Here is a 22,881-nt window from a genome sequence, read left to right on the forward strand (position 1 = left end):
GTAATGGTGAGGATGACGCTGGTGGTCACATCCAAGATCAAGAAATTCACAGTGAAGTTGTGAGGAATGAGATACACTTTAGTGTACTTTAATGTGCAGGCTATGCCAAAGGAAGAAAATCCACTGAAATGGTGGAAGGAAAATGAAGGGAGGTTTCCCATCTTGGCCATGCTGGCAAAGAGTTACTTGTCTGTGACTGCAGCATCAACCCCATCTGAAAGGCTTTTCTCAGTTGCTGGCAACATTGTGACTAAAAAAAGAGCAAACCTAACTTCAGAGCATGTTACAAAAGGTGTTGAGAATATTGAACCAAGTAAAATATAACTGAACACTAGCAGCGCTAAGGTAAACAGATCTATTGTAAAACACAACGTCCCTAAAGACTCATAAAATATATATGTGTGTACAGTCCATACAGTGGTATATCAGGCAGAATCCATCCACCAGGGTAGGGAGTGAAGGGTCTTGTCTGTTCTGCCAAAGTTCAACCACACTCCAGTGCTCCCCCCCCTTTAAATTGAACACTCACCAAAACACGGTGAATATAGAGCCTTCAATACGATCCACCAATCAGCGGGTGTATAGATCACTGCTGGGCTGTACCTAGCTGCTCCTCCCTCCAACTTTTCCTCCGTTCAAAAATTCATGTAATTGAACAAAGTGGGGGCAACAATAGTGTAATTCTGCAACACTTTATTTAAAATCACACAAAATAACAAGCCCCTCTCCCCTCCAGATGGCTACTTACAAGAGGGCTATGGAGTGAAGGCATAAAGCTCAAAATATGCACACTCGATGACCATTCCAAAGAAAATTCCTGCAGCCTAATAGGAATCCCGAATGATGACCAGTGTGAAAAGTATAGCGACCGCGCACATCGGCTCTGACGTTTCGTCCACTTGACTTCTTCTGAGAGCCCATGTGCGCGGCGTGGTCGTGTTCCTTTAATAAAGACGCCGGCGCATGCGCACCAGCGTCCGATTTGGGGTCACCCGGAAGTGCAAGGCTTTTACTGAATACCTACATCGGTATTCAGATGTCCGGACACGCACCTCCGGCCGGACGTGACGTCGCACATCCGCCGTCAGCCTCAGAACAGATGAGCGATGTCAACATCCGGTTAAACACCGGAAGTCCGTCACCGTCCAGCTCCGTCAACAACAGCTCTGCAGACACCCCTTACCATTGGGCACAGGACTGAGACAACAGTCTAAAATAGACCGCTATATATCAGCATATAAAACCGGGGCAATTTATAACTATATTAATAATAGTACAAAGCATCCATATTTTTCGCTGAATGCCTTACACTTAACATCTGCAACTTAATAAATAAGCTAATTGTACTCAAAACAAAAAAAAAAAAAAACAAAAAAAATATCAAGCATCGGATATGCAGTCTGATACATAAAGCACATTAATGATAAAATTGTATAAATAGCAGCAAATATACATAAAACATGTATACCTGAAATTCTTAAAATCTTAAAAGGCATAATTATATATATAAACTCAAACTTGAACTAAAAGTGACCGTAAAAGACAATCTAAAAACGATAATGATCAATATAATATTACCCAATATGTCAAAATTGTATTAAAATCAGACATAAGAAAAAAGAACAGAAAAAACGAGAAAGAGAGAAAAAAGGTAACAGGGTCCAGCACCTGATCTGTCTACCAACATATATACGCGAACCAGGATCGTCTCCATATACTACAAAAGTGCTTCCTCCAAGAAGTCTGGATACAAACCTCATCCCTGGTATTAATAATTGCTAATAAAGCAGTTAATATCCAGATCAACGTTTAAACCTTTAGGGTACAAACTATCCGTCAGGTAGATCCAGTGTGTTTCGCGCTTCGAAACCTCGCGAACCCTATTCGAGCCCCTCCATACCGGTTCCACTTTCTCTATACCCCAAAATTTGAGGTGAGTAGGATCCCTATTGTGGAAATCTCGGAAATGGAGTGACACACTGTGGTCCTTAAACCCATTACGAATGTTCGTAATATGTTCAGACACTCTCGTGGTTATTGTCCGTTCGGTCCTCCCAATGTAAAGTAAATTACAGGGACACTGCAGACAGTATACCACATGGGTGGTGTTGCAAGTAATCAGATCTTTTATTGCGAAAGTTTGGCCATTCGATGGAGATGTAAAACTGGCAAAGTTCCTCAAATGCGTATTTACCTGTTTACATGTCTTACACCTCCTACATGCAAAGAAACCAACTCTTTCGTCCCAGAACATGACTGGTTTCTTTGGAGGATCTAAAACCTTTTTTACTACATGATCTCCAAATGTTGGTCCCCTTCTATAAATGAAGTTTGGAGAATCAGGTAGCACCCCACATAGGAGCTGACGGCGGATGTGCATCGTCACGTCCGGCTGTAGGTGTGTGTCCGGACATCGGAACACCGATGTCTGCAGAGCTGTTGTTGACGGAGCTGGACGGTGACGGACTTCCGGTGTTTAACCGGATGTTGACATCACTCATCTGTTCTGAGGCTGACGGCGGATGTGCGTCGTCACGTCCGGCCGGAGGTGCGTGTCCGGACATCTGAATACCGATGTAGGTATTCAGTAAAAGCCTTGCACTTCCGGGTGACCCCAAATCGGACGCTGGTGCGCATGCGCCGGCGTCTTTATTAAAGGAACACGACCACGCCGCGCACATGGGCTCTCAGAAGAAGTCAAGTGGACGAAACGTCAGAGCCGATGTGCGCGGTCGCTATACTTTTCACACTGGTCATCATTCGGGATTCCTATTAGGCTGCAGGAATTTTCTTTGGAATGGTCATCGAGTGTGCATATTTTGAGCTTTATGCCTTCACTCCATAGCCCTCTTGTAAGTAGCCATCTGGAGGGGAGAGGGGCTTGTTATTTTGTGTGATTTTAAATAAAGTGTTGCAGAATTACACTATTGTTGCCCCCACTTTGTTCAATTACATGAATTTTTGAACGGAGGAAAAGTTGGAGGGAGGAGCAGCTAGGTACAGCCCAGCAGTGATCTATACACCTGCTGATTGGTGGATCGTATTGAAGGCTCTATATTCACCGTGTTTTGGTGAGTGTTCAATTTAAAGGGGGGGAGCACTGGAGTGTGGTTGAACTTTGGCAGAACAGACAAGACCCTTCACTCCCTACCCTGGTGGATGGATTGTGCCTGATATACCACTGTATGGACTGTACACACATATATATTTTATGAGTCTTTAGGGACGTTGTGTTTTACAATAGATCTGTTTACCTTAGCGCTGCTAGTGTTCAGTTATATTTTACTTGGTTCAATATTCTCAACACCTTTTGTAACAATTTTATTTGTATAGCAGCTGCTTTGAGACTTTACGTCATCTTAATTATATCTTGTTGCCATCTATTCAATACTAGATCATTGTGCGCGGGGTGAGTTATTTCATGAGACTGGTACTCCGGTCACACATTATTTAACTCTTTGTTTTCCATAACTTCAGAGCATGTTGATATGCTAACCTTCCTTCATTGCAATGCTATATATTAGATACAGGTCCCCAACCTGTACCTATTGCACTCTTGGGTTGTATAATGTTGGACTTCTTTAACCACTTGCCGACCAGTCACTGGGACTGTACTGCGGCAAAGTGGCTTGATTTCGTCCAGCGACGTAGACCTACGTCGCTGGACTCCTCCCTCTGTAGGCGGTGCTCGCGCGCTGCCGGAGGCGCGCTCCCGCTGTTTTCATTCACAGCGGGAGTCGGGCCAGGGGAGGAGCGGCGGCGATCGCCGCTGCTCTGCCCCGATCGCCGGGGAATCGAGTTTGGAGATCCGCCCGCTTGTGTAATCAGAGCGGGTGGATCTCTCCTCAGTGACAAACAGTGACAGATTGCAGTGTTCAGCATAGCTGAACATGCGATCTGTCCCTGTGTCACTCAGTCACCTCCCCCCACACACGTCAGTAAGCACCAAGCATACATTAACCCCTCCCTCTCCAATAAAATTAACCCCTTCCCTGCCAGTGTCATTTTTACAGTAACAGTGCATATTTATAGCACTGATTACTATAGTAATATCACTGGTACTCCCAAAAGTGTCAAAAATGTCAGTCAAGGGTCCGATCTGTCCGCCGCAATGTCGCAGTCCCGCAAAAAAAATCGCAGATCGCCGCCATTACTCGTTAAAAAAAAAAACACCAAAAATGACAGAAATCTTTCCCATAGTTAGTAAACGCAATAACTTTTGCGCAAACCAATCAAAATACGCTTGTTGCGATTTTTTTTACCAAACATAAGTAGCAGAAAACAAATTGGCCAAAAATTTAAAAAAAATTTAGATTTTTACATTTTTTTGGGGGGGAATTTCATATAAAAAATTTTTAAAAATATTGTTATTTTTTCAAAATAAACGCTCTTTTTTTGTTTATAGCGCAAAAAGTAAAAATCGCACAGGTGATCAAATACCACCAAAAGAAAACGGAATTTTTGTAAAATCTTACCTGTAAAATTCCTTTCTCTGAGTCCTCCGACAGTCGCCGCCTCTTCATATTCGTCACAATGGGGTTTATGACCTTTGCTCCGTAGGAGTAGCTAGGCAACAGAATATGTCAATATTAAGGCTTTTAACATATCCCACCCCCAGGGGGTGGTCCCCTCAGTCAATACCCTCCTACTTCCTGTATCCATACCTCAGTTTCAGTGGAATAGCAGTAGAGTATACAACCAAACCCCAAAAGAGGGGCGGGGGCGGCGACTGTCGGAGGACTCAGAGAAAGGAATTTTACAGGTAAGATTTTACAAAAATTCCATTTTCTCTTACGTCCTCCGACAGTCGCCGCCTCTTCATATTCGTCACAATGGGGACGTCCCAAAGCAGTGCAAACATGAGGGGTGGGAAACGCAGTCGCACCTAAAGCAACATCGTCTCCACATCAGAGAAAGGAACCTTACCAAGGGAAGGAAACCAGCTGGGCAGCATGAAAAAAAGGTGCTCAACAGGAGCAACAACCCACGAAAAAACAAATAACCTAGGGATAAAATCATATCCCAAACAGCCAAGGGCCCAAAACAAGGGACCCTAAGGAACTGCCGCACTAAGAACCTTGCGGCCAAAGGAAGCATCAGCCGATGCCTGAACATCCACCTTGTAGAACTTTGTGAAGGTGTGAACGGACGACCAAGTCGCCGCCTTACACACCTGGGCCACAGAAGCCCGATGATGACAGGCCCAAGACGTACTCAGAGATCTGGTAGAGTGCGCCTTCACAGGCATAGGAGGAACTTTTCCCTTCAAAGCATTTGCCTGTTCAATGGTCTGTCTGATCCATTTGGCGATGGTAGAAGCCGACGCCGCCATGCCCTTCCGAGGACCCTCTGGAAGGACAAATAAGGAATCCGACTTGCGAAAAGATTCAGTCGATTTCAGGTAAACCCTGATCACCCGAACAACATCCAGGGAGTGCAAATCCACCTCCTTCGGATGCTTGGGCTTCGAGCAGAGCGAAGGTAGGACAATATCCTCATTGAGGTGAAAATCCGAAATCCTCTTCGGAAGAAAAGAAGGGTTAGGTCGCAAGACCACCTTATCCAAGTGAACGACCAGATACGGCGACCTGCAGGACAAAGCTGCCAGCTCCGACACCCGGCGAGCCGAAGTGATCGCCACCAAAAAGGCAACCTTCTTGGACAACATGGACAACGAGATCTTTCTGATCTGTTCAAAGGGAGCATGTTGTAACACGGACAGAACAAGATTCAAGTCCCAAGGAGGCAGGGGTTCCCTCCTAGGAGGGACCAGATGTCGCACCCCTTGGACAAAAGTGCTAACCAAGGAGTTAGATGACACAGGACGTTGAAAAAGAACGGCCAGCGCAGACACCTGACCCTTGATCGTAGCCAGCGCCAAACGCTGGTCAACACCCGTTTGAAGGAAGGACAACACCCTAGACACCGAGTACGTGCGAGGGGAATGCCCCCTGGACTCACACCAGGCAAAATAGGCCTTCCAAGTACGGTAATAGACCTTCCCCGAGGAAGACTTCCTCGCGTTGATCAAAGTGTGAATGACCTCAGGGGAGAGACCCCTATCCTTCAGGACCTCGGTTTCAACAGCCAGGCCGTCAAAGCCAGCGACTGTAAAGCAGGATGGAATATCGGTCCTTGAGACAGGAGATCTTCTCGAAGAGGTAGACGCCACGGGGCGTCGACCGCCAGATTCACGAGGTCTGCGGACCAGGACCGGCGAGGCCAGTCCGGTGCCACAAGAATCACCGTGTGCGGTTCCGAGTTCAACCTGCGAAGGAACCTGGACAGCAGCTGAATCGGTGGGAATGCGTACAGCAGTCGGTATTGATGCCACGGACAGAACGCCCAGAACACCACCCCAGCCCGACAGGCTGGCATCCGTGGTGACCACCATCCATGAGAGAGGACGAAAAGACTTGCCCCCCGACACCGTCGGGGACTGGAGCCACCACAGAAGATCCCTTCTGGTGCGATGACTCAATGAAATCTGGAGTTCCAGAGATTGCGGTCGCCCGTCCCACCTGGACAGGATCTCCGCTTGGAGACCCCGCGTGTGAAACTGGGCGAAGGGAATCGCCTCGAAAGCTGAGACCATCAATCCCAAACAGCGCATGCACGTCCGGATGGACGAGCACGGAACGTCCCTGAGGGACCTGACCTCCTCCTGAAGAGACCTGAGTTTGTCTCCCGTCAGGAAGACCTTCGCCTGGACTGAGTCCAGAATCATCCCCAGGTAGGGAAGACGAACCGACGGGCACAGCGTCGATTTTGGAAAGTTTATCGTCCAACCAAACTCCTGCAGAGTCTGCATTGTGACGGACAGGTCTGACACCAGTCCCTGGTTGGTCGCCGACCGAACCAGAATGTCGTCCAGATACCCCAGGACAGAGATGCCCTGGGCTCTCAAAAAAGCCAGAACCGGTGCAAGCACCTTGGTGAACACCCGTGGAGCCGAAGCGAGCCCAAAAGGCAGCGCCACGAATTGGTAATGATCCTCCGCAATGGCGAATCAAAGGTACCTCTGGTGACCCTCGAAAATGGGGATGTGAAGATACGCATCCTTCAAGTCGATGGAGGCCATGAATTCCCCCGGAACCAGGGCAGCCACCACCGACCGCAGGGATTCCATGCGGAACTTGCGAACCCGCACAAAGCGGTTCAGAGCCTTCAAGTCCAGAATCGGACGCACCTTGCCCTCCTTCCGGGGCACAGTGAACAGATTGGAATAGAACCCCCGAAATCTGTCCCGATGAGGCACCGGAACCACTACTCCCTGAGCCCGCAGGTCCCGCACCGCCAGGTGCAGATCCCGCAAACGCTCCGGAGACAGTTGAAGATCTGAGGGAAAAAATCTGCTCTCCGGCCGAGAGAGAAACTCGATCTTGTAGCCAGATCGAACGATTTCCTGAACCCACCTGTCCCGAACACGGGCCAGCCAGGGTTGAAGAAAACCGAGCAAGCGTCCCCCCACCCCAGAACCGGGTGAGGGCGCCCCTTCAGGCCGCACTGTTGTGGGCAGCGGATCCGGACTGGCCGGACTTCTGCTTACCTGTCCACGGCTTCTTCTGGGAGCCTTGGCCTTTGAACGGCTTGCCCTTATAGTGCGACCGAAAGGCACGAAAGGAACCCTGAGAGGGCCGAAAAGAAGCGGTCTTCTTACCAGGAGCCGCCTTAGCCTTGTGGAATTGGGGCAAGAGCGTGCTCTTACCACCCGTGATCCCTTTAATCAGTGTATCCAAGGAATCGCCAAAAAGGCGAGATCCGTTATAGGGCAGATTAGCCAAGGTCTTGCGCGAAGACTGGTCCACAGACCAACACTTCAGCCACACTGTGCACACGTGCAGCCAAAGGAACTATATCCAAGTCCGCATCACACAAATACAAGACACCCTGATGGATTTGATCCACCATAGCCAATGTCTCTGGAGGGGCAGAGTCAGCCACCAGGACGCGCCTAAGCACCTGCGTCCAATTAGCGACAGCCTGAGCTGCCATAAGTGAAGCAAAAATAGCTTTGAGCATAGAAGCGGTAACCGAATAAGTATGACGGGTAAGAGACTCCAGCCTCCTGTCCGTGGCATCCCGGAACACCGGCGTATCCTCAGCAGGAATCGCAGTGGACTTATTCAAAACCGCTACCGCGTGATCCACCGGAGGTGGCACACACCAACGTTCATCAGTAGCGGGCGTGAAAGGATAACGCAGCTTGAACCTACTTGGCACAGCAAAAGGCTTCCGCAGATTGCGCCACTGTTCACTAACAGCACGCTGAAAATCATCAGTGCAAGGAAAAACCTGTGAAGATCTGCGTTTCTGCTGCGTCCCATAGGAGGCTAAAACAGCAGGAGGACATGGCTCATCCTGCAAACGCAGTGTTTGTTTGATAGAAGCAACCAATTCATCCATGAGTGCAAGCTCTTCAGACGAGCCAGGGGGAGAATTATCAACCCCTTCCACCTCAGCCTCCACTTCTGATCCCACAAGATCCAGGGAGGAACGGGACCCCGATAAGGAGACCCCAGCCATAGCAGCCCCATCACCCTCACCCTCGGAATCAGAGGAAATTGAAACTCTGGGCCGTTTAGTGGATTGAGCAGCCACCAGCATTTGCACCTGAGCAGCAAGGTTAGCCACAACAGCAGCCAAATCACCCCCTGGGGGGGAAGCAGCAGCCCCTTGGCCTCCCACCAAAGTGAGAGGAAATTTGCTTTCCTGAGAATCCATGCCCTCAAAAAATTTTGCAGGAGAATAAAGGGTAACTGCCCCTTTAAAAGCGCGGTCAGCGCAGCCCACCGCACTCACACACCAGCACAAGCCGACCCCCACAGGGAAAAGCACAAACTCAGGCAAGGATTCAGGACAGAGAGGATAAAACCTGCAGAGACCACCGCTGCTGCTGCTGCCTCGATCGGTGAGCCCAGGAGAAGAGGAAGTGATGCAATACAGGGCGCTCTATTAAAGCCTATGGAGGGCTACAAGAAAATGGCCGCCTGCAGTGCCAGCATGAGGCCGGATCGATTGCCGCCAAAATGGCGGCGCTTGGCGCCGAAAACGCCGCTCCCGCCCACAGTGAAACACCAGTACACATGCAGTACAGTAAAAACAATGGCGGACCGCAGCAGCGGTCGCCGCAAGTATGCACAACATGATCCACATCATGCCCCGCAGCACACAGCCTGTCACACAGTAAAAGACAGCACACATTCTGACACAGAGACAGTGCAGTATAGCCCCCCTCCTTGCATTCCACAGAGTGCAGCTAAGACAGATAGGGAGTCCAACAGTGTGAACAGGGGCATGGTTATACAGTCCCAGACTGACACCCCCCAAACAGACAGGTCCCCACACAGATACACTTACCTCCTAAATGGCGTGGGGAACCCGCACAAGCGATCAAGCCACTGCACATGGGACAGGGAGAGTCACAGCCAGGACGCAGGAGGACTGCGGAGCGATACCGCAAGGCGTCCAGTGAGGTAGCCACCTCACCATAGCATCCCTGCAGCGAACAGGGATGGGTCGTTCATTGTGCCAGGAAAAATACCTGACTGAACGCTCGATGGCAGGCTGGGAAGCCACTGACCCACAACCTGCGACCAGGGGGGTCAGCCCGAGACCCAGCCCGCACGATCCTCTTCATCAGAAGAACTAACTAATGCTGACAAAAGTAACAGCTAAGTAAAGAGAGAGAAAAAAACTCAAATAAAATCAAAAAAAGAGAAAAGGCTGAGACAAAATGCCCCAGCATAGAGACATCCAGCTACTCCTGACAAGCTAGACATTGAAACTGAGGTATGGATACAGGAAGTAGGAGGGTATTGACTGAGGGGACCACCCCCTGGGGGTGGGATATGTTAAAAGCCTTAATATTGACATATTCTGTTGCCTAGCTACTCCTACGGAGCAAAGGTCATAAACCCCATTGTGACGAATATGAAGAGGCGGCGACTGTCGGAGGACGTAAGAGAAAGCTCTGTTTGTGGGAAAAAAAGGACGTAAATTTAGTTTGGGTATGGCGTCGCACGACCGCGCAATTGTCAGTTAAAGTCACGCAGTGCCGAATCACAAAAAGTGGCCTGGACGTAAGACAGCAAAATCCTCCGGGGGTAAAGTGGTTAAACTACAAGATGGCTGCCTTCAGGTAATCATTGCTCAGTATTGGCCATTATAATTTGCAGTGTTGAGCGGTGCTTTTTGTTGGACTTGGCTCCTTTAAAACTATGTTAGTTTTTAGGTATGTTTTACATTTACATCATAGTGTTTTTGTTGACCAGTATTTATTATGTGGTTTAAAAGTAGTAAGGTTTACTACTCTAACCACCACATAATGCATTGCCTTCAGAATGCATCTTTTGCAAAGTGTTAGGCTCCATGTACAAGGGACGCTGGAAATGGCCGTTTAGGAGCAGTTGGGCGTTTTTTTCAGAAGCCCCTGAACCCATCTACATTTTATCTTATCTGTCCATGTACACCAGGTCGTTTACAGTCATTTGCAGGCAGTTGCGTTCAGGGACTGTTTTTAGAACGCAATTATTTGCGTTCGAACGTGTGTTTCCCGGCGTTTCAAATGCACAAACGCGTCCGAACGCGTCTGAACGCGATGACCCGCGTTTAGCGTTCGCGTTTTTCCATTTTAAAGGGGAATCATTTTTTTGACCTCTAGGAACGCTTCTAAACGCAAACGCCCGCAAACGCTGCTAAACGCGGGTACAAACGCGACCGAACGGACGTTTCAAACGTCCTAAAAATCCCAGCATTCAAAGGGACTTTTAACAACGTCCCGTGTACATGGAGCCTTAGGCAGAATTTATTTTATATGGCATAATTATTCATGCCTGATGCCATAAAGTGTTGTGTACAAGTAGTAACACACCAAAAAAATACTGGTCAAAAATAACACTATGTATATGTAAATGTAAAACATACCTAAAAAGTAACCAAGTTTTAAAGGAGCCAAGTCCAACAAAAGCAAGCACCGCTGCTCAACACTGTGCAAAAGTAATGGCCAAAAATAATGGCCAACACAGCAAAAGATTACCTGAAGGCAGAGAGCTGACTTGTAGTTTAAAGAAGTTTAAAGTGTTAGGCAGATATGACATTTTCATGCCTGATGCCCTAAAGTGTTTGGCACTTTATGTGTCCCTCTTGTATTTTTGCACACAGTGTTGAGCAGTGCTTTTTTAGAATTGATATGGTATTTTGAATGCTTTTGGTTCTGAATTAATGGCATCATTCGTGCCTGATGCTAAAGTGTTGTTTACATTTTATTTTTGCCACTTCATTTTTGTACACTGTAAAAACTTCAACCACGTTAAAGTATTTTTTGGAAAAAAAATCAATAAAAGTTGAAATAATTATAGTAGAAGTTGTACGTATCATTTTTTGTAAAGTTATTCAAAGGATTATTTAGCTAATCAAATAAAGAACACTAGATTAAGCAAAAAAATAAAAATAATCATTAGATTAGTCGACTAATCGGAAATATAATCGCTAGATTAGTCGACAGACAAATTAATCGTTAGTTGCAGCCCTACTGCTCAGTAGTATTGCTGTTAACATCCCCTCACCAAAAGAGAAACTGTGGCACCCGGAGCACAAGAAAAGAGATTTGAGACATGTTCCCTGGGTCCCTGACCTGGCTCCCACATTGATGATGCACATTGATTTGAACCCACCGATCCTCCCCTTATCTATGCCCTTGCCCAGTCCAGCAGAACAAGGGGACAGGGATGCTAGCTGATATCATTAATCAAATATGGACACAGCAATATTTGGTTGATAAGGTCAGGCAGCATCTCTGTCCCTTTGTTTACATCCTGGAATTCCCTGGTTGGTAGATAAATAATGTCAGAGATTCTTCACTGGTTGCCAGTGGCCACTGGCATCCTAGCAACCATTAGCCCTGAGCGGGAAGCTGTCACATTTAGCGGCAGTAGTGATAACGCTGCTTAATTTATTACTTCTCACTGCTGAATCTTTAGTTTGCTTGCGGCTCAGGCAGCATCAGTGTCCCTTTGTTTACATTCAGTTTCTAGTCTGGAAAGCCCTGGCCTGCAGATAAAAGAGGTCAGGGGTGCTTCACTGGTTGCTAGGTTGCTGGCGGCCACTGGCATCCTGGCAACTAGTAGCCCTGAACAGGGAAGCTGTCTCATTTAGCAGCGGTAATAATAACACTGCTAAATTTATGACTTCTCACCGCCAGAGCTTTAGTTTGTTTGTAGCTATAGAAGCATCTCTGTCCCTTTGTTTACATTCAGTTGCTGGCCTGGAATGTCCTGGCCTGCAGATAAAATAGGTTGGGGGCGCTACACTGGTTGCAATGTTGCTTGCGGCCACTGGCATCCTGGCAACCAGTAGCCTTGAATGGGGAAGCTGTCTCATTTAGCAGCGGTAATAATAATGCTGCTAAATTTATGACTTCTCACTGCCACATCCTTAGTCTGCTTGCAGCTCACGCAGCATCTCTGTCCCTTTGTTTACATTCAGTTGCTGGCCTGGAATGCCCTGACCTGCAGATAAAATAGGTCGGGGAGCTTTACTGGTTGGCAGGTTGCTGGCGGCCATTGGCATCCTGGCAACCAGTAGCCTTGAATGGGGAAGCTGTCTTATTTAGCAGCGGTAATTATAACACTGCTAAATGTATGACTTCTCACTGCCAGAGTTTTAGTTTGCTTGCAGCTCAGGCAGCATCTCTGTTCCTTTGTTTACATGCAGCTGCTGGCCTGGAATTCCCTTGTCGGTAGATGAATGAGGTTGGGGATCCATTACTGGTTGCCAGGATGCCGGTGGCCAGTCACCAGTAGCTCTTAGCGGGAAGCTGTCACATTTAGCAGCTGTAGTAAGAACACCGTTAAACGAAGGGCTTTTCACTGCCGGAGCTTTAAGTTGCAGGACAGCCAAAGTTCAGCCCGAATCTAACATCGGCCAAAACCAGAACCTGACCCTTATTCTTTAATATGCATAATTGGGGAACCTAAAGCGTACAGTATATAAAACCACAGAATGAGTTCCAGTTCCAGGCAAGTAAGTGAATCCTCCTCCACACAAACGTTAAATTACATCCAGCCGCTTTTATAAAGCTCCCATCAGGACCTTATCAAAAGAGCGCTTGAGTCAGCACAACAATTTTACAGGCGCAGAAATTTCCATCGATCGAGCCTCTTGCCGAAGTACCACATAATGCTCCCTCTGAAATCTTCAATCTGGGCTCACTACTTAAAAGAACTCAGGCGAATCAACATACTTTATAGACTGTATCTCTAGGTTACAACCCTTCCGAGAGTTAAACTAATAATTACATGTGACACCGGCCAGAGATGCCGCTTGTACTACAACGGCGATGCGCTTGTACAAAAAAAATATTTCGCCAGCGCCGCCTTGAATCGCAGATGACTCAGCCATGCCGCTGCTTGTCGGCTTTGTATTAGAAAAAGTAATACAGTTATTTTGTTGAATAATACAGCCGGTAACAAGACCTTCTTTTCATCAGCGGCGGAATATTTTAGCGTGCAATGAAAGCAGCATCTCTAGAGAGCCGTAAGTTTAATATCGTTCACGGCGGTTTTGACTTTAATGCTTGCCAATTTCACGTTAAGCAGTTTCCCCGGTGCCATTAGACGCACTCCAGATGTTGAGGAAGGTTTAAGATTGTAAAGAGGCATAACGACAGACTAAGCAATATCTTATAGGGGGAAGAAAACACGAAGGGGACATAACCAGCGCCATGCAAATTGGAATGCTAATTAATACAGGGATGGCAAACCACCAGGGCTGTTCATGTCATGCCGTCATTTTGCAAGCATGTACGAGAGATAATAATGTCAGCATTCAGGATGCATCAAGTTAGCATTTCTCTTTTGTTTAACAAAAAAAAAAAACAATTTACAAGAGTTTCTTTCTGCCACAGATTCTTGCCTGAATGATGCTTTAAAATCGAACTTCAGCCAGGGCAGCCCCCTTGCTTCTCTAAAAAAACAAGAACACCCCCTACCCTACCTATCCAACTAATCATACCTATTTATTAACAAATAAATAAATAAGCAAAATGCTCAAAATAGTAACCCTAATCTGCAGTAACCCTAATCTGCAGTGTCCTTGCTTCTTTAGTGAGGAATGGGAGGGTCATTCTTTAGGTGCCCACAACACTGCTTGGTGACATGTACACTTTCCATTGGGTCTATTAGCAGGGTCCCCATAAGGTCTTGAAGACTTCAGTGGTGAAATGATGATGTCAAGACAAGGGCATACCTACTAACATTATGGTCCCAGATGTCAAGACACTTTAACCACACCAATGGTCTGAATTTGTCCACCCACTTTTCAGGTTGGCTCCACTCAGAGCCTACCTCTATGTTGAGGACTGCCTATCGCGCCCTCTTTACAGGTTGATGCACATATATGCCAGCACATCATAGATCATAAAGTATCATTCTGAAGCTTTTATTGAAGAATGATCACATTACAAAGGACCAAGTCCAACTTTTTGGAGCCACGCAGGACCCCTTTGTCTGTAAAGCCGTCCTTGCCCAGCAGCCTTCCTCAGGTGTAGCTCCATCCATTTTAGGGAGCCTGGAGGGTCCTGATGGGACTGGGGGTGGCACTAAAGGCTGCAAATGGATATAACAGATGGTCTCCATCCTGCACACCTGCCGGGGCCTTAGGGCCACATGCTTGGGACTCAGATCTTTAACCGATCTGCAGACATGTGTTTTTGTACAAACTCCCGACCACTATACCGGCTGGGAGTGTGTGTACTTTGGTAAAGCCAACTGTTGGCTTTCATGTGGAAGTAAGACAAGCTGATGTGAAGCCACCTATCACTTCCACAACCACCGCCGTGATTTGCCGCCCCCACCACCATGTTCACTAGGCTCCACAGTCCCACCTGTGGGCCCAGTGCAGTCATGGCAGGTGTCTCTGGGAAGAGCGATGAGAGCTCAGAGAACCTTCGTCCGCTAAGCTTCTCCCCTGTGCACAGACCAGGAAGTGACATGTATGATGTCACTTCCTTGTCATGAGTCAACCAGTGCCTGGGGAAATGGGCTGATGGAACACGATTTCCATCAACAAAACCCACCTTCACCTGACTAGACAAAAATCCTTGCACCAGCCCTGCGGGCGGCCTTGGGCTCGAACCTGCCTGGAGCGATGCTCTCAGTCCCACCAAGATCGTCCAGGACCCCCAGAGTGGGCAGAGCTACATCCGAGGAAGGTTGCTGGGCAAGGGCAATTTTGTGGACAAAAGGGACCTGTGTGACAAAACGATGCACTTCATCTTTGTGAGCATTCTTCCAAAAAAGCTTTGGACGATACTTGATAATCCATGGTGTTCTGCCAAATATGTGCATTGATCTATGATGTATACAGTCCCCAGCTGGTAGTTGCTGCAGCACCCGCTACTTTTGAGGCCATTCCAGGAATGTGTGCCATGGGAATACTGGCAACACTTTACAGGTTGGTCCCAACCAGACCCCACATCTAAATTTGTGAAAAGAACACACACTTGTGGTCTCAATCCTCATGAATATTACCTTTTTGACTTACTGCACAAGCGCGGTAACTCAAAAAATGGATGCTGTAATCCCGAAACATGGCCAGGAACACAGCATCAGGAAAGCAGAGGAGCCAAAATGCAGGATTTGGCATGTATGTAAGGATGTCTACAATACCAAACTGCAGTGGGCCAGGACTGGATCACCAGTCTTCACTCCCAGAAGAGGCTCTGCGGAGGGTCATGTAGCAGCAAATTAAGGTGAGAAATAGTGAGGGTTTAAAAAAAAAAAAAAAAAAAAAAGGGTAAATGGGTAGGAGTTGGGTTAGAGAGGAATAGAAGGATTTGAAAACTTACTAGGGTATGGGCTTCAAAGCTGACGGGGGCCATTTAGCTTATTTTTATGTAAACCCATTCCAGCAAACAACGATCGTTCCCCTAACTACCAGTCAGAGCACCAGAGCAGGAAGTGAAAGGGAATCTCTCCAACTGGGATATAGATAAACACATATTTCAGTAGAGGAGGTCAGGGTTGGAACTTCAGACCTTTTATTGATCTCTGCCAAAACCACAGATATGAAACACCCATTCAGAAAAGAGAAAAAGGTGGTGTACCACAATAGAGACCTGGGAAAAATAGGCAACCAGGGACGGCCATACCAGATGCTGGGTGAAGAGCTCTACAGTCTTGGGGGAGAGTTTTGATACAATTGTTTCATGTGTATCCCAATTATTGAAGTGTGGGCCCATGAGCTATTTTTACAAATAGTCAACCCGGTCCTGAAGAAGCAGATCTCACCGTGAAATGAATCAACATAGGTGAACTATTTATAACTTTCAAACTTGATGGGGGTCGTCCCAAAGCGAACCAATTCTGGACAAAGATATATACCATGCTCAAGTTGGCCCTGAACATCTCCGGCACCCTAAACCCCTGTTACATAAACCAATCCGACCCTCACTAACAACCAAAATAAAGTTGGTGGGGTTTGTGTAATTGGAAGGCAGACAGACGTTAGACAAAGCCTGGGGACAGCTATTTATAAACTCTGCTGGGGTCCAGCAAAGGCTCATGGGAACTAAGGTCCATGAAAAGATAATTTCCATACTTGTGGATTCTCATGCTAAATTTTTTGAAAGCCTGGGACCCTTGGATAGACTACAATGCTCACCTGAATATGGACTATACCCTTAATATGGACTATACCCTAATATTGATTAACCAGCTGCTGGTTTACATGGGACTATTCTCCATTATCCTCAACCTTCACCCTCTCCCTGTCTTTTCATCGATCCCAGGCAGGTACCTTTATCATTTCCTCTCTACAGTATTTCAATGTTTTTTCTCTCTTTTTCTGCTGTTCGCGTCCATGTCTGCTCCCCCCCTTACCTTAGAGTTTCTTCTCTGAACCGACTGGCAACCCCCCCCCCCCTCTCCTTACAGATACCTTCATATCTGTCGATGGGGAGCACTCTCCGCTGGTGCACTCCATACCCTCATCTACTGTGCTGGAACACCACAGAGTTCAGGTGTCTTGAATTCTGAAGTACTTTGCCTTTACTTATAGCCCTCATTGTAACATTCACGTACACCTTTAACAATTGTTTCTCTGTTTACCCGTCCTTATTGTACTTACCCTTTCTGAAACAAACTTGATGGGGGTCATAATATACAGTATACATGGACTCTCAGTTTTTTGATGGCCACATTGTAAGGGTTCCGTACGTTGCAAGGGTGGGGCTGGGTGTTGTAAGTGTAGAAAATATTGCATTCTGATAACTGTATGGGGTTAATAGTGTGTCATGCAGACTAGTAGTATATATTGGTGCAGTGCCCTGTCTAACGTCTTACCACTTTGGAGAAATAGCTAAATGCCAGGGACTACAAACACAGTGATCCTTTATAGTTAGTGTGGCCGCTCTCATTCCTAATGGATAGTATAGTCATCCTGTAAAGCTGAACTCCGTTACAAGAGATGGAATACATTATTGTAGAAGAAAGGTCATTATAACATAATTTTGAATCCATTTCCCAGCAGCACATCCCTGTCTTCTGAAAACGGTCTTCGAAAGTTGGCTTCCACAGTAATTGCCTGAACTATTTCTTTCCTCTTGTGGAAGGTGCCCCAGCGAGCACAGCCGACACTCAAGACAACTATCTGTCTGACCGTTGTGCGACAGTTCTATCTTTTTAAGGTTTTCCTACACATATTAAACAAAACAAAATAAATCTGCACTTAGTAGTTATACAAACAGCATCTACGTCAAAAACTGTGACAGAATTCAGCCTGAATGGGACAGAATTCACTTTCTGTCCCATAGCCAAACGGGAAGTGAGAGGAAAGGGAATTACTTGGGGACTTCCAGGTCACCAGAACTAGTGTCCCTATTGGAAGATTTTCCTTCTATTACTTTTCTGGGGACAACTCAAAATTTGGGGTTTTCTTTTACTTTCCCTTTCAATGATGATGGAAAACAAGACAAACAAAAAGGCTGAATCTTCTTTTTTTGTCAATTTCTTTTTATAGCTTTTCAACCGCTTTATGACTGTTGCAGTTATACTGCGGCAGGCAGCCGCTCTTGGGCAAACTGACGTTGCTATACATCGGTCGCAAGCAGGAGGCTAGGATGCAAGCACATTCCGCCAGTGGCGCACTCCCGCTCGTCAGCGGAGAACCCGATGCAGCGGACAGATGGCTCCGATTGCTGACTGACACCTGCGATCCCCCCCCCGCTGAGAGAGATGTTGTAAACACAGCTGACCGTTCTTCTCTCTGGAATGATCACAGAGTGCCTGTGATCCTTCTATATAGGATCACATGTCTCTATGGTCATTTCAGAAGCCACGCCCCCCCACAGTTAGAATCACTCCCCTAGGTTCACATTTAACCCCTTGATCCCCCACAGGGTTAACCCCTTCCCTGTCAATGGCATTATTACAGTGCATATTTTTAGCACTGATTACTGTAGTAATGTCACTGGTCCCCCCAAAAGTGTAAAAAATGCCAGTTAGGGGTCCGATCTGTCCGCAGTCCCGCAAAAAAACGCAGATCGTCGCAATTACTAGTAAAAAAAAAAAAAACAATAAAAATGACATAAATCTTTCTCTTAGTTTGTAGATGTGATAACTTTTGCGCAAACCAATCAAAATACGTTTATCGCAATTTTTTTTTACCAAAAATATGTAGCAGAAAACAAATTGGCCTACAGTGTTAAAAAATTTAGATTGCTTATTTTTTTTTTTTTTTTGGGAATGTTATATTGCAGAAAGTGAAAAATATTGTTTTTTTTTTTTTTAAATTGTCGCTCATTTTTTGTTTATAGCGCAAAAAAATAAAAATCACACAGGTGATCAAATACCACCAAAAGAAAGCTCTGTTTGTGGGAATAAAAGGACATCAATTTTATTTAGATACAGAGTTGCACAACCGCGCAATCGTCCGTTAAAGTAACGAAGTGCCGAATCGCAAAATATGGCCTGGTTATTAAGGGGGAAAATCCTTTCCGGTCTTGAAGTGTTTTAAAGAGAAAAAACTCACCATTCCGGGGCGGAACATACAAAAAAAAAAAACATTAAAAGCACAAACTCCCATTCCCTCCCCAACCAGGTTCACCACCCTACAGGCAACTTTACCACCCCAGGGTATAAGTCCCCGTTAGAAGACGTAAATAGTCAATGCTATAATACATACAATAAAACACATACATATGCAGCCTCCAGGGCAGTGATGGTGAGTGCATGAGCATCATGGTAAATTAAGTTCCAAAACATCTGGGGTGCCAAGGTTCACCATTGTGGTCTAGGATGATAATGTAATTGAGCACATAGTCAGGCACCTTCTACATCGCCTTCAATCCAATTCCCACCCAAGTATCCATTATTCAGACTTACTTATGCGACAGAGGCAGGGCTCTCCAGCCAGATCCCCCACACCTTACCAAACTTCTTTGGGCACCTTATTCACAAGTCCTTTCCAAAAAGATATAGAGGGTGTCATTGGCTTTTCCCAATAGAGGATCAGCGCCTGGTGAGCATAGAATAGAAGCAGACTAAGTAAGGTGCGCTGGGCCCTAGTTGGTGCCAAGTTCTCCACTAGACCAAGCAGACAGGTGGACACAGTCATAGCCACTGGCACAGAGGTGATCTCCATGACACAGCGCATAACAACAGTCCAGAACTCCAGAGCTGCCGGGCAGGCCAAAATATATGACTAAAGTTAGTCAGGGCGTATGAGCAACGCCAACACTCCGCCGAGGTCCTCGGGTAATATTATATAGTCTTCCAGGAGTATATTTTATCCCGTGCAGGAATTTAAATTGAAATAACCAATCCCTTTCAGATACTAAATATGCAAATGGGAAACCACTATACATCATCCCAATCCTCTCCTCCCAAGTCCAGAACTTCCATCCTCCATTGTTCTCTACACCTGGCTACCGAGAGGGGAGAAACAGGGAAGAATTCCTTATATAATCCCGACAACATTTTTTTATTGCTTCATCCAGTATGACATTCTCCAAGGCGGAGGGCTTAATATCCACCCTGGTGGAACCAAACTGGGAGATGAATGGGAGTTTAAATTGAAGGTAACGGAAGAGATACAGGCTGGGCAAGCTAAATCTTTGTTTCAGATCGGCAAATTGAGATAATTTGCCACCCCTGGTGATATCACCCAAGGTCTTAACCTCTTTGGATGCTCATATAACAGGATCAGTTATGGAGAGAGAAAGAGAAAAATAGGGATTCAACCACAGCTGTGAGGCCCGCGAAAGGGAGCCAGACGCAGGCGCCAGCAATTCCTGAGCATTATCCCAGGCCTTAGTAGTAGCTCGCATTGTCCCCATTAAGGGAAATTTGGCCCCAGGACCACGATACACCAGGAGACGGAGGCTCTCATATGAACCCAGCACTGCTGCCTCTAACACTGTGGTGGAATCCCCATCATCTCCAAGGAGCCACCTGCGTGCAAAAACTCCCTGGCCAGCCAGAAAATATTTGTACAAATCTAGCAGTGCAAGACCCCCCTTGTCCCCAGGGCTCCTGAAGAGCTCGGAGACCTATCCTGGGAGTTTCCCCATACGAACGAACCAATTAAGTCATGCACCCGACAGAAAAAGGAACGCGGTACCCATATAGGAGAATTGCGGAGAAAATATAGAAAAATCGGGAGGATCTTAATTTTTAAGAGGTTTGTTCGTCCAAAAACCAACAAAGGGAGATTCTTCCATACCTCCGCCCTTCTTTTAAGGAGGTCCAGCATAGGCAGCAGATTCAGATTAAGGTAATCCGCCACCCTTGCAGAAATGCAAACCCCTAAATATGTGAAGCTAGTAACCCACTGCAACGGCAACGCTGCATCGGCCGCTGCCCTAGTGCTCGGGTCAAGAGGAAGAATGGTCGATTTATCCCAGTTCACTTTAAGGCCGGAAAATTTTGCAAATTCATCCAAAATATCAAAAACTGTTTGCAGAGACGGACCCGGATCCTGTAAAAACAATACAATGCCAGGCATTTTCTGATAGAGCCAACCTCCAATGCACCTACCTCTGGGGAGGAGCGCAATGCCACCAATGGTTCGATCATCAAAGAAAACAGAAAGGGCAACCTCTCCCTCTTCCCTCTATTTAAAACAAAAGAAAAAAAGTTTTGCCTTTAGTTATACTTTAAAGCGTAACTCTACTTTTGTTGAGAAAAAAACATTCCCCTCTGAGTGATCTCCATACATTGCAGGGATTGTAACAAACTTTGTTGCAGATTCCGACCTTTTGTTATTCTGAAGAAATCGCTGTGTGTTTTCCTGTGCCTCTGCGCTGAGTGGGTCAAATGGGAGTGTTTTCATAATTATCAATCAGCTGTGCAGCTGCAGAGCACTAATGAGGAAATCTGCTGAGCCTGCATCCCTTTAGACGTGTTCCTATAGGGAGTATCTCACCAAAAATTAAATTTTTGTTGCAGGGGATGCCAAAAATCCGACTTGTATCTTAGTGCAGACGTCTGGGAAAATCAGTGAGCCAATCACACAAGCAGGAAATTATGTTTTTGGGGGGTGTGGCCTGTATAAATTTTGTGTACAGAACAGCTCCAGGCGGCCATATTGCATTTTCAAAAAATTACAGCAGCTGCAGATTAAAAAGGAAAGGTCATTTATTTTTAATGACATTCAATTACAATATGATTTGTGTCACAATTGTATACGCTAGATTGTTTTTTTTTCTTTATTTGCTATTTTTTTCCCTTTAATGATACCAGTTCAAGCGCAATAACAAATAGTGCAGTATAATTGTTGTCTCAAACAGCACATAAATGAATACAGTATCTCACAAAAGTAAGTACACCCCTCACATTTCTGTAAATATTTTATTCTATCTTTTCATGTGACAACACTGAAGAAATGACACTTTGCTACAATGTAAAGTAGTGAGTGTACAGCTTGTATAACAGTGTAAGGGTCCTTTCAGACGGCCGCTCTGCTGTTTGTGTCCGCTGCGGGACTTTTTTTTTTTTTTCACGGAGCGGATGACATTTGTGTCATCCGCTCCGTGTACCCGCATATCATCCCATCCGTTTGCGGATGATATGCGGAGTATATGACACCGCTGACATCCGATTTTCCTTCCTTTCCGTTTTTTACACGGATGAAAAAATAGGGTTCAGTTACATTCGAAAAAACGGAACAGAACTGAAAGGAGGAAAATCAGATGTCAGCGGATGGTATTCCGCTGACATCCGCAGTGCCATAGACTTACATTATGTCCGCAAATCATCCACAAAAAAATAGGATGATTTGCGGACACACGGAGCGGCCGTGTGAAAGGACCCTAAATTTGCTGTCCCCTCAAAATAACTCAACACACAGCCATTAATGTCTAAACCACTGGCAACAAAAGTGAGTACACCCCTAAGTGACAATGTCCAAATTGGGCTCAAAGTGTCAATATTTTGTGTGACCACCATTATTTTCCAGCACTGCCTTAACCCTCTTGGGCATGGAGTTCACCAGAGTTTCACAGGTTGCCACTGGAGTCCTCTTCCCCTCCTCCATGATGACATCACAGAGCTGGTGGATGTTAGAGACCTTGAGCTCCTCCACCTTCTGTTTGAGGATGCCCCACAGATGCTCAATAGGGTTTAGGTCTGGAGACATGCTTGTCCAGTCCATCACCTTTACCCTCAGCTTCATTAGCAAGGCAGTGGTCGTCTTGGAGGTGTTTGGGGTCGTTATCATGTTGGAATACTGCCCTGCGGCCCAGTCTCTGAAGGGAGGGGGTCATGCTCTGCTTCAGTATGTCACAGTACATGTTGGCATTCATGGTTCCCTCAATGAACTGTAACTCCCCAGTGCCGGCAGCACTCATGCAGCCCCAGACCATGACACTCCCACCACCATGCT

The sequence above is a fragment of the Pelophylax lessonae genome (genome assembly GCF_965119305.1).
Source record: "Pelophylax lessonae genome assembly, chromosome: 5".
NCBI lineage: Eukaryota > Metazoa > Chordata > Amphibia > Anura > Ranidae > Pelophylax > Pelophylax lessonae.